The sequence below is a fragment of the Marmota marmota genome, unplaced genomic scaffold, assembly GCF_001458135.2.
Source record: "Marmota marmota marmota unplaced genomic scaffold, marMar, whole genome shotgun sequence".
Classification (NCBI taxonomy): domain Eukaryota; kingdom Metazoa; phylum Chordata; class Mammalia; order Rodentia; family Sciuridae; genus Marmota; species Marmota marmota.
The window spans coordinates 34243896-34260097 of NW_026000037.1; the positions used below are offsets into that span (position 1 = coordinate 34243896).

Below are 16202 nucleotides of genomic sequence, written 5' to 3' on the forward strand. Positions count from 1 at the left end.
TGAAGATAAGAATAAAGAGGAATAAACAAAACTACTTAAGAAAGAGAGCTTCCTGATGGAGGAGTATCCTTGAAATTAAATATTTCCCTATGCAAGTTGACATTTAAAATGTGTGATTTAAGAGAGATAAGAAGAAAATTGTGAGAAACATAACCTTAAATATTTTGGATCACATTTTTGTGAATTATGCAGCATTTGGCACAAGTTTTAGGAAACAGAAACACTCTGGGGTAATGATGGTGTTTGTATGCACTTTACGTGAACATGTATGCACACTAGCACAGTTATATTTGTGGTATGCTTCACCAGACACATAGAATATGTCTATGTAAAATTGTTTATATGCTACAGTTCCATCCCTGGGACTAAATGTTGGCTCTTTAAAACTCGTTTTTATGGATGCTTCCACACTGAACTTACAGAACACAGTTGCTGGATAGCATGGATATTATTTTAATTCTTCATGGGCAATCAAAAATGTCCATAGAGAAGTCACCTTAAAACATTTTAGAAATGGTATGTTGTACACTGGACAGGAAAAAAAAAACAGAAAAAAGAAACAAAATGAAACTATATTATCATTGGCTACCCTTTAAACATATTCAAAACTCTCAGAAGAGAGCATGTACTGTGGGGAACAGTGCTGTGTTGGCACAGGTTGTGCAGGATGACCTAATGGGTCTTTCTAATTCCTGTGATATTGCAGATCTAAGAGATGGAGCCAGCAACTGCATACAACAAAACATATATCGATGTATAGACATACACTTTTTTTTTCTCTCTTTCTCTTTCTCTCTTTTCCCCTCCCTTCCCTGGAGTTCAGTAGAAACTCTCTTAAAATAAACAAAAATTGTGAGAAACTAGAAGTCAGGGACTGGCCCACTTTTGAGAGGCAGAATGTGGAAAGTATGAAGATGCTGATTTGATTATAAAAGCTGGAAGCAGAGGGGCCGGAGCCATTTAAACTACAGGCAGTAGTTAAAAGGGGAGGGGGGACTTTGAAAAAAAATGGGTGTAACCCTGGGCTTTGATACAACTGGCCTTTCAGCCCCCACTGGAGATTTGCACATCCCCAAGGGAAGCTGTGGTTTGGAATAAAATCTTGCATTTAATTTCACTCAAAGAACTTATTGGACTTGGCACCAAAAGAAAGAATTTGCAGTATATTTTTTGTCATGATTAGTGGCCCCCTCACCACAACATTTGATTATTTTGGAAAGGGAAAAGTTAAATCCTTGTAAAGTTGTGATTTACAATTTGCGAGCATCCAGGTAGGGAGTGTGACTTCTGCCAGCTTGATCATGGGACCCACATTTTATTCGAGCTCATTGATGTGAGAAAACAAAACAGTTCTGCAGGGGGAAGTAGGGTTGGAATTATATCCCTCGGTTATCCTGGGAGATTTTTCTCTCCACACTACATCTTCCTCAGTCATGATAATTTTGGTTTCCTCTGGAACTCTTAGCAAGAAACTGGCATGAGGCTGGTTTACTTTTCATTTCTAATCTGTACTATCTGGTATTTTCATCATGTGACTCCTTTGCCCTCAAAGTTATGGAAATCTTCAGGGAAAGGAGTTAAAAGGAGTTTCTAATTTTGTACCTGAAAATAATTTTCACTGGACATTTTTTCTCAGGCTTTATAATTAAGAGTGGAGATCTCATGGGTATTTTAATACAGACTCAAGTATGCCCAAATAGCCAGAGGGGAAGTGAATGACCAACTGGGTACGCTGATGAATGTTTTCCTGGTAGATGTGCAACTTTCTCCACAACTGTGATGCGTTGTCCTTGACATTAACAGAAGTAGCATTCCTTTGAACACTCAGTTTTCTGAAATGGTGTCCCGCCGCCAGGACTGCAGGAGGGTGAGTGTGAGCTCAGTGCTGGAGTGACGAATGGGGTTCTGCTCTACTGCTCAATGCTGAAGTGCAGTCAGTCAGGCCTCGAAATGAATTGTGCAACACACGCCCTCTTCTACTACTTTTGAGTTGTTTAGTGTTTTTCTACTCAAATTCATGCTTGTTGGAAAACTGTCTCTAGCGTTTTAGGCAGAGAGTTCGCACCATGCCTACTATGTGAAAGCTGTTTGTTGAATAATGTCAATAGAGCAACATCATTGGTGTTATTGGCAGAGGAAAATATCCTGTTTGCTCTCATTCTGGACTTGGACAGGGGTTGTAGATAAATATAATAAGCCCACTGGTGGAAGTATTATACTTGTGCCAAAGTGAGCACAGTGGTTAGGGACAGGGCAGAGTCTAGCTTCTGATTCTAGGTAATTTGTCTTCTCCGAAGCCTCAGTTTTCTCATTTACACACTGAAGTAAGTTAAAATAGTTGGTTGTGGAGGGGATGAAAAGAGTTAATACAAATATATCTGTAATAGTCCATAATGATGGACACATCATATGAATTCAGGAACACTTGGCTATTACTGCAGTTTGGTATTGACCTCATTTGTCAGAGAAGACAAATTTTCTTTGTTTTTTCCTGGTGGTCTATTGTGGTACACTTAGATTAGTTACTCTATGGAGGTAGAGTGAGAAATTTGCTTTCTCCTATTCAGAAGGCTGAGGTAGGAGGATCATATGTTCAAGTCTAGCCTGGGCAACTTACAGAGACCCTGTGTCAAAATAAAATAAGAGGGCTGGGACGGTGGGAGACTGTTTTCCTGTCTTGTGAAAGACCCTGGGTTTGATCCCCAGTACTGCCAAAATAACGACAACAATAAAGTAAAATAAAATAAATATGTTTTCTCACATTTAACCCTTCCAAAATAGATACAAAGCTAAATCTCACTGTGTAACTGCATCCCAGTTCCTACAGATTCTTTGAAAAATATATGTTTGCCCCAAGTTTGATGATGATGTAAAAAATTTCATGGTCCACTTATTGATTCCTAAATAGCATACAATGGAGCAAGAAACAGGAGATAAACTTGTTAAAACAACCACTTTAAAAAGGAGAGAAAGGGAAGAAACTTGCAATAAGCAGAAGCCTTTGGGATATCTTTATTCTTTGGAATAAAAGTAACACGGACCTGTGCTTACACTCCCTAGTCTCTGGGCTCTGAGATCTGCTTTCTGAGAAATGCCTCTTGCCCATTGTTCATGGTAGTTTCATCTGAGACTAGTAAGTGTCCTGCTGTGACAAACTGACTTGAGTAGCTCACTCTGCCTTCACATTGTATCCTGGGGACTGACTTAGCCCTTCATTTACCAGTCGTTGGATTTTGATTTTCTGTGATGAACACCTAGAAGTCACTGCAAGAATATTTTATTTTTTTTTCAAATCTTCTACCCATTTTCAAATGAAGTTGCACATATTATCTTCACCTCTTAATATTTCTGACATTGGGAAGTACATTACCATCAGTAGTGGCTTAAGTGAGATAAAATAAAGTTGTTCCTAAAACCAGTGAATAAGCGGAGTAAATCTGAATTCTGGGCTCTGGTCTAGAAATCTCTTGTACAATATCAGCTTTGGTGTATTGGCCATACCGTCCCTATTACTTGGGTGTCAATGAATTCACTAAAACAGGCAAAAATCATTCCTATAAAATTCACTGGGTACAGTAGTTAGGGAGATGATGGGGCATGATAGACAATGTCAAACACATTAATAGTTCCAAACATTATCATTAGGGTGTTTAAAATTTGAATATTTTGATGTTCATTAACAACATTTTCATTAATACCACCATCATCTATGCTATCTACTACATTCTTTATCAAAACATCTCTTGATGCTACTTGCAGAGACACAATCAAGTTTGCATTTGATTCACATGGTTATGAATGAAGCTGGCATTTAAAAAATGTCCAGGAGCTCATAAATTCACCGATGCTGCCTGATAATCCCTGCTGACTTCTTAAATTGTCATTTACATGCTATTTTTGGTTTTTGTCATTTTATCTTTTGTGTGTTTTTGTTTTTCCTCTTAACATCAGAAACATCCATGTAGTCTTTTGCAGATTCATTCTGTTCTTCCACAACTTTTGGACTTGGTATATTTCCAAAAACAGAGAAAAACTCATTTCTGAGCCAGGTGACATCTTGTCAGTTTTCTCCCCAACCAGCCTTCCCAGTTCTGTTTCTATTAACTGGACCCACTTCCTTTTCAGTCTACACTTGAGTAATGCAGTGCCTTTCAGTTCCTTAAAACACACCTCTATCAAAACTCATCTAGAAACAGGGCTGATATTAGTTTGATTTGGCATGAATTGAAGTTGGCTTTATCTGTACCTTCATTGCACCCTGATGCACTTAGAGAGTGGATTCTCACTCCAGAGCAGGCTGGAGGAGTAAACTTCACCCCATTCCCTTGAGGTATGTCTACTGAAAAAAATTGTGCATGCCAATTAAAAATAATATTGTACTTAGAGGATGGTTAGAGGAAGCTCTAGAACAGTGGTTACCTAACTTAAGCATGAAAATTTTCTGGAGTATAAAAAAAAAAAAATCTGGGCCCCATTCCAGACTCACTGGGTTAGATTCTCTGGAATAAGGTCTTGAGAATAGAATTTTTAATGAGCTCCCCAGGCAGATCTTGTGATCGGGAACATCCATCTAAAATAAGCTGATAAGGGGTGGGATTTAAACACTAGCAGAACTTATGAGATGCCACGGGATGCTGCGTGATATGCAGAAGGGTAACACTTCAATCTGTCTTTTTGAGTACACATATATTTGAAATGATCATTGAAATTTTCTTTGTTTTTTTTAGAAAATATCTTTCCTGTATTATAAAACCTTAATATATCCAAGTGGTAAAAGGTGTATGTAAATTGAAACTAGATGATATAAATGAAACTAAATCCCACAATCTAGAAGTATGAGGATTCTGTGGGAGCTGGATACACTGCTGCACCCAGAAATGAAACAGTCTCCCAGTCTTGGATATCTACTTCATCATAACATTAACCAAACAAGATTTTATTTCTTCATGTACCTTAGTACTTTATTATAATGTTATTTCACAATCTTTTCATTACATTAGTGAATCGCAATTTTATTGGTAAAAATGATGAATATCACAATAGACCTGATCTTTAATAACTTTTTACTATATAACATTTCTATTATTTAGGAATCCACTAAAAAGTATTCCCACATGAACTTTTGAATTAACTAATAATTTACCTAGGTGATCTTGAACTGATTAAAATATATTCTTTTACATAATTCAAATAATGCAATTCTATATACCTTGTGGTAAGGTGATAATACCAGGATGACCAAAGGTTTTGACAAAAGATATACCATCTTCTAATGTATGATGTTATCTTATTTAACTAGACCTTTTCATGACAAGGATTCAAACTACTTGTAATTCATTCAAAATTTCTGATGTTAATGATTTAATCCATGTCTTTTAGATATGAAATAAACTGGCTTAGGTACATAAATATTATATTACATTCAGTCTATGGTTTAAAATCTGTGACAGTTACGGTGACACTCCTGTTAGGCTGAAAGAAGAGAGTGTTCAGGGCCTGAATCATTAGTCCTTTGATTTTCAGATTTCCTCATATAAGGATTTGTGAACCCAGCAAAGGGAAAGAGTTAAGCTTATTCTCCTAGTTGGCAGAAACTTTGTAGTTTAAAATTACATACTGACTCTGGTGTAGAGACACAAGAAATTATAGAGCAGACACTGTCCAGGACAACGTATAATTTAAAATGTACTAAAGAATGTATACCGCATGGCAAAGTAAGTGAAGTGCTTCTTCAAATATAAGTGTTTTGCATAGAAAGGCAGTAATTATCCACTCCTAGGGAAATGTTTTCATTCATTCTAAATCAATATTTACTATTCATTTCTTGTGTTCAACAAAACAGGAATTTAACTTTTTTTTAATTTTAATGAAGCACTAAGACTACAATAATTCTACAATGTAATTGTCATGATATGAAATATTGCTAAATGGTGCTGCTATTTCGAGAAAGAGCAGTGTGAAATGTAAGGGTATCCCTCTTTGTGAACTCTTACTTTGGGAACATTCAATTCAAACTCAGCAAAACAGGGCGACTCACCAGTTTTCAAGGATAACTTAAGCTGTCTCCTTGGTTAGGCCCTTAACTAGGATCATTCAGATGAGCCTTTGCCTGTGTATCTTTTTCTCTTTCTCCTAATGTACCACTTCCTAATAAAGATTCTATTTCAATTCAAATACTGCCTTTGGGGTGGGTATGTGTGCATGTGTGTGTGTGTGTCTGTGTCTGTCTGTGTGTGTGTATAAGAAACTGCTCTATACAATCATATATATATATATATATATATTTTTTTTTTTTTCTGAAGGAAGAAAAGATTTTCCCCCCCAGACTTCTAAATTCTCCCTCACTGTTTAGTTCAAAAGAACCTCATGGAAGATACAGAAGGAAAAGATAAGTAAATAGGAAACATATGAATACTGTACTCTGACAAAACTGAAGGTCTCCAGCATATTTTTATTTGTGGGACTTATGATCTGATTGTTTTATGAATTTTCTTTGGAAAATGATTACCGTTTTTTTAATCACTGAACTTTAAAAAGAACCCATAACACTTTATATTACAACATGAGTACTCTTTTTCTTTGTAGCAATAATAGTAATCATTTTGCCCCTGAGTTTCAGATTAGGACAGAGACCATAGTGCTGCACTACCAAATGCCACATAAATGCCCAAGTTTTCTACTAACTTATGCTACTGCCTCCCACTTCTGTGTAAAGTTTAGGATTCAAGGTTTTCTATTGATATTTTGTTTTGCTTTGGGGTTTGTTTCATATCGTTTTGGAGATAGGTATGGTTAGGGGACATCTCTTTGAAAATCTCACCATTCCTAGGAGGCTTTTTCAGATTTCATATTGATTACCTATTTTTAGATTTGTAGATTCTTAGCACCCTATTCTCCTTTGAAATGAGATTGAGAGCTAGGAAAGAGTCAAATTAAAATTATATACTTTTGCAATTCCATCACATAGTTATGTGGCTTCTCGGACTTTATTCGTGGAACAGCAGCGGTGGATAGGTCTGTCCTGAAGTTCCCTCCCTGCCTTCCTGACATTCATAATTCATGCATGCTCTTTGAGTGAATTACTCTTCCGTATACACTCTGGAGACAAATAATATTATTTATGTATTGTGATTGCTACTCTATTTCATCTTCCTTTTTATTGACAAGAAACAAGGGTGTTGCTTGTAGTTAGGGAAGTAAATTGGGTGCAGAAATCGTCCTTTCCTTTCTGAGAGAGCCACCTTCTTTTTCTAGGAAGTGCTGTTGTAAACTGTGCTGTTACAAATGGTGTGTTAGTCCTCAAGATATTCCTGTCTCCGTGTATGAAGTAACAAAGTGTTCCCTTCTCATTCAGTGGAGACAGCCAATGGGAAAGCAGGCAGTTAAGGACGCGTTCCTAAAGTCTGGAAAATCAATGGGACACTAAAAAGGGAACTGAAGTGGACCGGAAGGAACCTCTTGAGGGTCATTTTAAAAAACCAGAAACTGATTATGAACAGAGCTTTTACCCAAGCAACTGGAGGGGGCCAGCAAACCCATTCTACTGCACTCCAGTTAAATGTCTAATAGTTGAGATGTTTTCTGCACAGCCCATAAAGGATAATGAGGAAGGCTTTGATAGCTTTAAAGAAAGTCGCTCTGTGGCCTCTCACAAAAACATGATCTGAGTGTAAGTGGCAAATGCTTGCAAACCCCAAAATGGAAAGGGGCAATGCCAGCTAGGTAAGGTAGTTACCATGTTAATTGCATAGCAAAGTAGTCCTGATGTGAGTTTGTACATGAGGGAAAAATAAAAGTAAGGGATATCAGAGTGCAAAACCTGAGATAGCATTTACTTAAGATGAGGCCTTCCAGAGACTTTGGGTTTGTCTGTGATTCTTCTCTGATGTGATAACTGTGTAATGTAGGTCAAATTAAAGATCAGTCTGAATTCTTCCTTCCATTGTATTTTATTATCTTTGAATGAGAAATTGTTCCTTATCTTACTTTGTGTTAAAAGCATTGCTTGTCCTCTCATGCTGCAATCAGCTCTGAGATTATTCTTGTGCATCACCAGCCCCAATTCTAGCAAAGGAATACTTCATAAATACTAAAAAAAAAAAAAAAAGAAGATGAACATTCATGTTGAAGTATTTTTTTTTAAGTTTGCTAATGAAAAAGCAAGTTTTGTTAACTTTTCTTTTTACAGTGCCTTTACCACTCTTAGCAAAAGTCTATTAAAAAGAGAAAACCTAAAATCTTCTCTCAAGAACCAAGGACACTGTCACTGACCTTGTATTTACTCTTTCAGAATGTGAGATTCCTACATTGCAAAAGAGAATGGTTGAATACTTACATTCAAACAGATACATTATTAGGTAGTTAACAAACTAGTCCAATCAAGAATGAAGTGATGCCTTCTGATCCATCAGTCAATTGCTTAACAAACTTCAAACATCTTCTTAATATGACACCCAAATGATGCTTAAAGAGTTATCTCAGGCAAGACATCTGCAAACAGAATGGAGAAAGGTAAGTGCTCAGGATTTTCTTTCAGTCATATATCAACCAAAATTTGTCATACTGTATCAATGTGTCCAATCAATAAAGTGGCATAGTTTAAGAAACAAATAATGATGGCCATTGCATAAATGATCAGAGAAAGGAAGGAGTATTAAATGAAAAAATTTTCACACAATGCCTAATTTTTAACATTTTTTTCACTTACATGGATGCACTGTTACAATCACCTCTAGCCAAGCCCTGGAGACCTGGATGACTCACTGACAGATGGCAGGATGGGGCACTAAACCAAACCTAGTCAGCACCCACACCTGGACTTGTTTAAGTTTCTAGTACTGTATAGATCTTTCATGGTGAGAAGCCTCCATTTATAATTATTTCAATGTCTGTATCAGTTTCGTCTCATAACTCTGTTATAAAAAATATTATTAAGAACATGTAATAATTCCATGTTATATCTATTAGTATCACCATACAAGAAATTAAAACTGACATTTAAAATATTTACATATTAAAAATAATAAATCCATTACATGTTAATATGAATGGTTCTTATAAAATAAAAAAACCTATGTTCCAAAACAAAACCAAAAAAAAAAATTACTTAGTGAGGTGGATGATGTTTTAAGTTTTAGCAAATCTCTTTAATTGTTTGGGTTTTCATATTTGCTTCTTCATTCAATTTGTTGTCACATTAAATTTTATGTAGCCTCTGGAAAACTCTTGTATACCCAAGAGAGAATGAGTGAAAAAAGCAAAAATATCTTAATATTATTATGCAAATAGCTTTGATTCTCTGAGACTCACCAAAGGGTCTTATAAACTCTCAAGTAGCCACATTTCACAATGCTAATCTTTTAAAATGTTAAATTCATATGTCTGTCTACATTTTCCTGTATCACAAGTTCAGTGTACACCTGGAACATAGTAGATGCTCAAGACAATTTCCATTTCTGTTATCCTTCTCCAACTCAAAGTGAATCATTCCTATATATGCCTTAGGGCTCAGATAGCTTCAGACTTAATGAATTTCTATGTATACCTAGGTGATGCTGGTAAATATTCTTTTACTTGGAATATCTTCTCAGAGAAAATTTCTTTACATCTTTGAAAAAGGTTAAGGAAAAAAGGGGGAAGATAATCAAAATGTCAGACAAAAGAGGTTTGGGACTCCATAAGAGGAACTGAATTACATTTCCGAGACTTTGGATTCTATAATTCTTCTGAAGTAGCCATTCCTTGAGGGTTCTAAAATATTTTCAGAAACATACTAGTTTCAGGTGGAATAGGATATTTAGAAAGATTGTTGTGTGATATGGATGAGCTATATATATTTGGATAGTTGATGAACTATAGCACAGCTTATAAACATAAATGCCATAATTTTCAGATCATATAGCTATATGTAGATACTCAAATTAACTTATCCAAAGAATCCAAAGCCTTGTTGAAAAGTAACAGTAGTATTTTCACAGTTTGAAATTAGACTTTTGATAACACATTGACACTTTTTGCCAGGCACAGTGGTGCATGCCTGTAATCCCTGTGGCTTGGGAGGCTGAGGCAGGAGGATAGCGAGTTCAAAGGTAGCCTCAGCAAAAGTGAGGTGATAAGCAACTCAATGAAACCCTGTCTCCAAATAAAATAAAAAATATGGCTGGGAATGTGGTAGGTGGTTGAGGGCCCCTGAGTTCAATAACTGACACCAAACAAGACAAAATGACAATGAAAAACAACAACAACAACAAAACAAAGATTGACACTTCTCATTCACTTGTTTAGCTAATGCTTATTTTTCACCTACTATGTGCTTTGGAAAAGATAATGCACTAGAACATACAGTTTCTGCTTTCAAATATTTTACAGTCTAGTGAAATATACCTAGAAAGCCTGACAATTAATGAAACAGTAATGAATATTAAGAAGAACAGGATGCTTTTAGAATGCTTAAATGGAAATATAACCCAAATGTATAGGAAAAGTGAAAGTTCCCAGAGAAAATAAGGGTACCTTAGGAATGAATGGAGTTGACCTGGTTGGAATTCATATGGAACTGGAATTCATATACCAACCACAGGGAGAGTTGAGGGAATGTACAGTTCACTTGGTGATTGGAGAGAATTTCTGATGACTGGAGTGAGGAGCAATAAGCAAGAGTCAAAGAGGAAGAGCTAGTGTCACATTAGGTTCCTGATGTAGAAATTGAATGCTTTAATTGAAATAGAGTCCAGTAGGAGAAATATAATGATGCAGATGTGGAAGAAAGATAATGAATTCCATACTTTTGAGCTATCTAAGTGGAGAGATTGAATACATATGGTGCCATTGGAATCCACTAGATTATGAAATCCATTAGATTTAAGTTTCATGGCATTATGGACTTCACTAGATTAGGAAATCTACTAGGATAACTTTAAATGAAAAAGCTTATCAGTTTGCTTCTTATTTGCTATCTATCTATCTGCATATATGTGTATCCTACTATACATCTGATGCATAGTAGAAGTTTATTAAATATTTATAAAACAAATGAATTAACAAATGCAGAATAAAGGAATATGAAGGTCAGTAGAGAATTTTAGAATGGCTATGTAGATTTGGAAGTCATTAGCATATGGGTAATGGTTAAATCAAGGAAGATTGTGCATTAACCTAAGTGGATAATGTGGAGTAAAATGGAATAGGACATTAAAACATGGAGGAAGTAGAACTTATTAGGAATTTAAGAAATAGAGAAAACTTGAAGGTAGCAGAAAATGAACCAATAAAAGCTATAAAAAAGGAGAGCCAGATAATTATAAATTATGTCAATTAACATTCCTTTTATAGGCCACAAACACAGCAAAATTTGATTTTTTTTGGAGAATAACTGTAGAAAACAGAAGTTGGAGAATAAGAAGAAACAGACTTGGGAAATGAATGTAAGCAAAGTGAGTTCTGGAGAACTGGATAGCATAAATGATAACAAATGCAATACATGAGGAATTGATAGGTCTGCTGTCATTACCAGTGCCTAAGTATGGTTTCTAACTATCTCTTCATCTATCGTCTCTTGAAGAAGCCTTTAAGCTCTAGAAGAAAATATTGGCCGAATCATGCTTATAGCACTCTCCTATGTTTGGGGGAATAAACGTTTTGGTACTTCCATTTTTTTCATAAGGGGAGGCAACCACACCTTCTACCAAGCTTTGTCCAAAAGGAAGCAGAGATTACTATAGCAAGGGAAAGGGATGGATCCTGGTTTGAACTACATGAACAAATGGCAAAGATCATCGGAAGACAAAAGATAGAAAACATGGCAATCTGCTAAACACAGATAAACTTAGATAAAAGATGAAAGCAAAGGCTTATTCATTAGCAGTAGCAATAAGAGGTGGTTGGTGACTTAGGCAAGAGGAGTCTGAGTAGCCCTGCTGGAAACCAGGCTGGAGCAAGTTAAGGAGTGTGTTTCAGTCAAAGAGTGGAATAGTAAAGGTAGATAGCTATTTTAAGAAATACAGCTTATAATAATGAATCAAGAGTAAATTTGCTTATGGTTTAGAAAGATTCAGAATGCAAAGAAACAGTTTGCCCTTTAGTAGGGATTTTCTAACTCTTATGGTCAGAGTAAGAGATATGAAGCTTGCAAAGACCATAGATGGGTAAATTTCCATATTGGGACAATCTCCATATACTGGAATTCCTCGTTCTATTTGCAGGATACCAGTAAGTTGCACAACTCTGTAAGTGGCTTTGTTTTTTGCCTTTTAAAGTCTCAGCCACATGATTTATCACTTGACTCCTCATGGCATAATGCTATTATATTTAATATTTTTCTGTTTTCATAGTCAGAACCCACAACATTGATGATTTTAAAAAGATTACAGAAATCTGGAGTCCCAGGTGCATACATAATTCTTTTTATCACAAGGAATCCAAGAAATATAATTTCAAGCTCCTTGGAGACAAGGAACTATTTTATTCCTCATAGTACATACCACAACATTGGACATGAAATCATGCCTATGCACTGCGAATATTGATTGATTAGTTTGTTGATTTTTTAGAACATTGACTGAAATGACACTTACCTACAAATCTTGACAAGAAAAGAGAGTTTTGTTTTCTTCCTGAAAGTTTCATTTGGTTTATCCTTTTCTCCCTTTTTATCATCTTCATTATGCAAAACAGGTATAAAATTTCATGAAAAATTGAGTGTTTTGCATTTTAAGATAGAGGAAACTTTTAGATTGGAAACATTAAAAACAAACTGAAGCCAATGAAAAGTGTATTTTACTGCTTTATATCTAAAAATGGAACTGACCAATTTGAGCTATTTTTAAAACCTGTATATTCATGCAACTTGCATACCAAAATGAAAATTGGTGAGCTATAAAACCTTGAAAAACAGGGTTTATAATGGAAACAGTAATTGACCCTTAAGTACAACACCAAAAATACAATACTATATAATACAAAGCCCAGGGCTTGGGATCCCATCTCTGCTCTAACCTCAGACTGGCACACTAACCCCACACCACAAAGCCAACTAATAGTTATATTTCGAGATGTTTTCTTCTTACATGGCAGAGAAAGGGACTATGTGATCCAATAGCCACATGCTGCTAGGTTTCACAGACCTGTACCCAAATATCTTTAATAAACTCAAAACTCCAGAGTCAATACTCTGTAAAATACTTGGACTTTCTTGGAAAAACAATTTAATAAAAAGAAAGAAAACAGCTACCTCTGTGTTGTGCTGCATCGATCACGAACTTGAGGCGTGTGACATTGCACCACAGGATGAGGGCAGAGTAACCAACTGTGAGGAAATCTCATGGAATTACGGGAAATAACTCTTGAAATATTTCGACTTGTCTTCAACTTTGCTCTAGTTCTTAGTTGGTCCAGTTTCCTATTTTCCAAGCCATAATCGTCCATTTTTGTCATGAGAAAAAGCAATCGAAATTAAGGAGAAAAATTCAAGCATTAAGCTTGACTAATAAGACAGGAAAGGCAAATTCAGAGTCTAGGTTTCAACCTAACTGAAGGAAAAGAAGGAGGAAGTGTAGGGGTGTGTGTGTGTGTGTGTGTGTGTGTGTGTGTGTAGAATCTCTTTATCTATCTATCTCTCTATCTATTTTCTATCCATCTATCATCTGTATTATGATGAGGAAAAGGGAGTAAGGGAATTTGTTGCTAAATCAAGTTCAGAGAGTTCTTTCATTTTAAAGTTGAAATATGTGAGCATTGCCAACTTTTTTTTTAAATGCTTCCAAAGAATTTGTCAGCTAAGAATAGTCAAGATTTTGCTTTTAATATGTGATCTACTTGTGCAATTTTCAATAGGCTATGTTTATCCAGAGGTAACCAGTAAGACTATTTGGTGTTTCCTTGTTGAACTTTCTATTTCTCTGGCTGCCTTTATAACTACTGGGCTTGATACAATGAACATGAGTGAAAAATTGTTGACTGTATTTATGCCACTTCTTCATCTACATTTTTTCACCATAATACTTACTGAGTTTAGAAAAAGAAAACATGGAAGAAGGGGACATTTGGACAGAGAAGGGTATTTTCTTTGTGGGAGATTTTAGACAATTTTAGAATTGTCATCTACTTTGGGGGTTAACAATTTTACTAATTACAATTAGATGATATCTTTATATACTGATATAAATATCTGATACACTTTGAAATTTCAGTGCTTAAAAAATAAAATAAATGTGAATGTCTCAATACAGCATTTTTCTTATTTTTTCATATCTTTTTTCAAGTACTAAGATCTATCTTGGATAACTTTGTGGTGTATATTACCAATTATACCATTTATTCAATGTCAGAAAAAAATAAAAATTCCCTCCCACACACATATACAAACCTTTTCCATTTTCTATTTTTTATTTATTCCTTTCATTCATTTTAATTCTTTCATATACTTCATCCTATTTTAAACTCTGTATTAGGTCATTTTCCCAATTTTTTTGTGACTACATATAAATAATTATGCTGTGAACTGAAATTTTGAAATATTATTTTATGCTTTCCCTTTTATTTCCTTACAAGTCTTGGTCCTTCCCAGAGAGATTAGGAAAGGAATAGCATATTTGAAGTCAAAATAAAAATTAGTAAAATCTTATCTTTTGGGTTTCAAAAGCTTATTCCTTTGGGAAAGTAGAAAGAACTCAGGGCATGAGCAGAATATTTGTCAAACTACTTATTAGTAAAGAGCCAAGGTGTCCTTTGCCATTAGGTAAAATCTTGTCAGGCTGTGGTGTGAGGGAAAACAAACATTAATCATTTAGACTGGGTGGGTCCCTGAGCAAACAAAAAAACCCTGTGTTCCTCTCTTTGGCTAATTATAGGTGAATGAGAAGAAGGATACCCTAAGAGGAGAAAAGTGCAAAGAGTACTGCATCTAAGTACCAGTAGGTTTACACAGAACCAAAGCTTTAGGTATGGGCACCAAGGGTCAGGGTGAGATCTCCTTAGATGGCCAAGGATCTGGTCTTCACCCCCTACTCCACACAGGTGGCAACTGAGTTCTTCCAGCAAAGCCCATTCAGGACTGATGGTTTTCTTTTTCTCTATTCTTCCTCTGCTTCCCCTGGTATCCCTGAAAAAAAAAATCCTGCTAGTTCCATGGCCCATTGGACAATGGGAATCTCTGAGAATCTAAAAAAAAAAAAAAAAAGGTTTTTTTTTTGGAAGGGAGTGTAAGTAAACTTGTGGGAATTATACTCTTGTCCTGAGGCATAACAATATTCTCTGAGCCAACTTGAATTCACCAGCCATGACACATTTTGTAGCCAATGAACTTTTGATTTTTTATTGGTATACCATAATTATACATTAATAGTAGGATTCATTATGCCATATTTGTACAAGAACATAACAAAATTTGATCAATCTCATTTCACATTAATTTACTTTTCCCTTCCCTTCTCCCTCCCCTGACTCCCTTTTGATATTCTACTGGTCTCTTAAGGGAGACATCATCATCATCATCACTTAAACTAGTAGTTATATATAAAAGTGGGATTCATTGTGGTATATTCATACCTGGACATAACACAATGTGGTAGATTTCATTCCTCAGTACTTCTCCATATCGTCCCTTTGTCCCTCCCTCTAGATCCCCATTCTCTACTCTATTGGTCTCCCTTCCTTTTTTGTGAGATCCTTTTTTTAAATTCTTTTCTTATATTCTTTCTAGCTGCCAGATATGAGAAAAAATACTTGACCTTTGACTTTCTGAGTCTGGCTTATTTCACTTAGCATAGTGTTCTCCAGTTCTATCCATTTACCAGAAAATATCATAATTCTATTTTTGTTTAAACCTGAGTAAAACTTCATTGTGTATATATACACCACATTTGCTTTATCTATTTGTCTGTCCATGGACACCCAAGCTGGTTTTATAGCTTGCCTATGTGAATTGCACTGCTATGAACATTGGTATACATGTGTAACTATGGTATGCTGATTTTAGTCCTTTTGGACCTGAAGAACTGGTATAGCTAGATCACATTAAGGTTTGATTCTTAGTCTTTTGAGGAATTTCCATTCTGGTTTCCAAAAAGGTTGTACAAATTCGTAGTTCTACTGGAAATTTGTAAGCGTACCTTTTCCCCCACATTCTTCCCAGCAATTAGTGTTATTTATTTTCTTGATTGCCATTCTGACTGAAGTGAGATGAAATCTCAGTAGAGTTTTATTTT

The 16202-nt window shown here is 35.5% G+C and overlaps 1 long non-coding RNA gene across 1 annotated transcript; it reads right to left on the reverse strand.

The window, feature by feature from the left end:
• Positions 1 to 6297: 6297 nt before the first annotated feature.
• LOC125619390 lies at positions 6298 to 13565 on the reverse strand. Its single transcript, XR_007350918.1, has 4 exons — positions 13229 to 13565; positions 12573 to 12654; positions 8336 to 8490; positions 6298 to 8089 (listed from the first exon to the last, which is right to left on the reverse strand). It is a non-coding gene; the product is annotated as an uncharacterized LOC125619390 (long non-coding RNA).
• Between the last annotated feature and the right edge of the window lie 2637 nt (positions 13566 to 16202).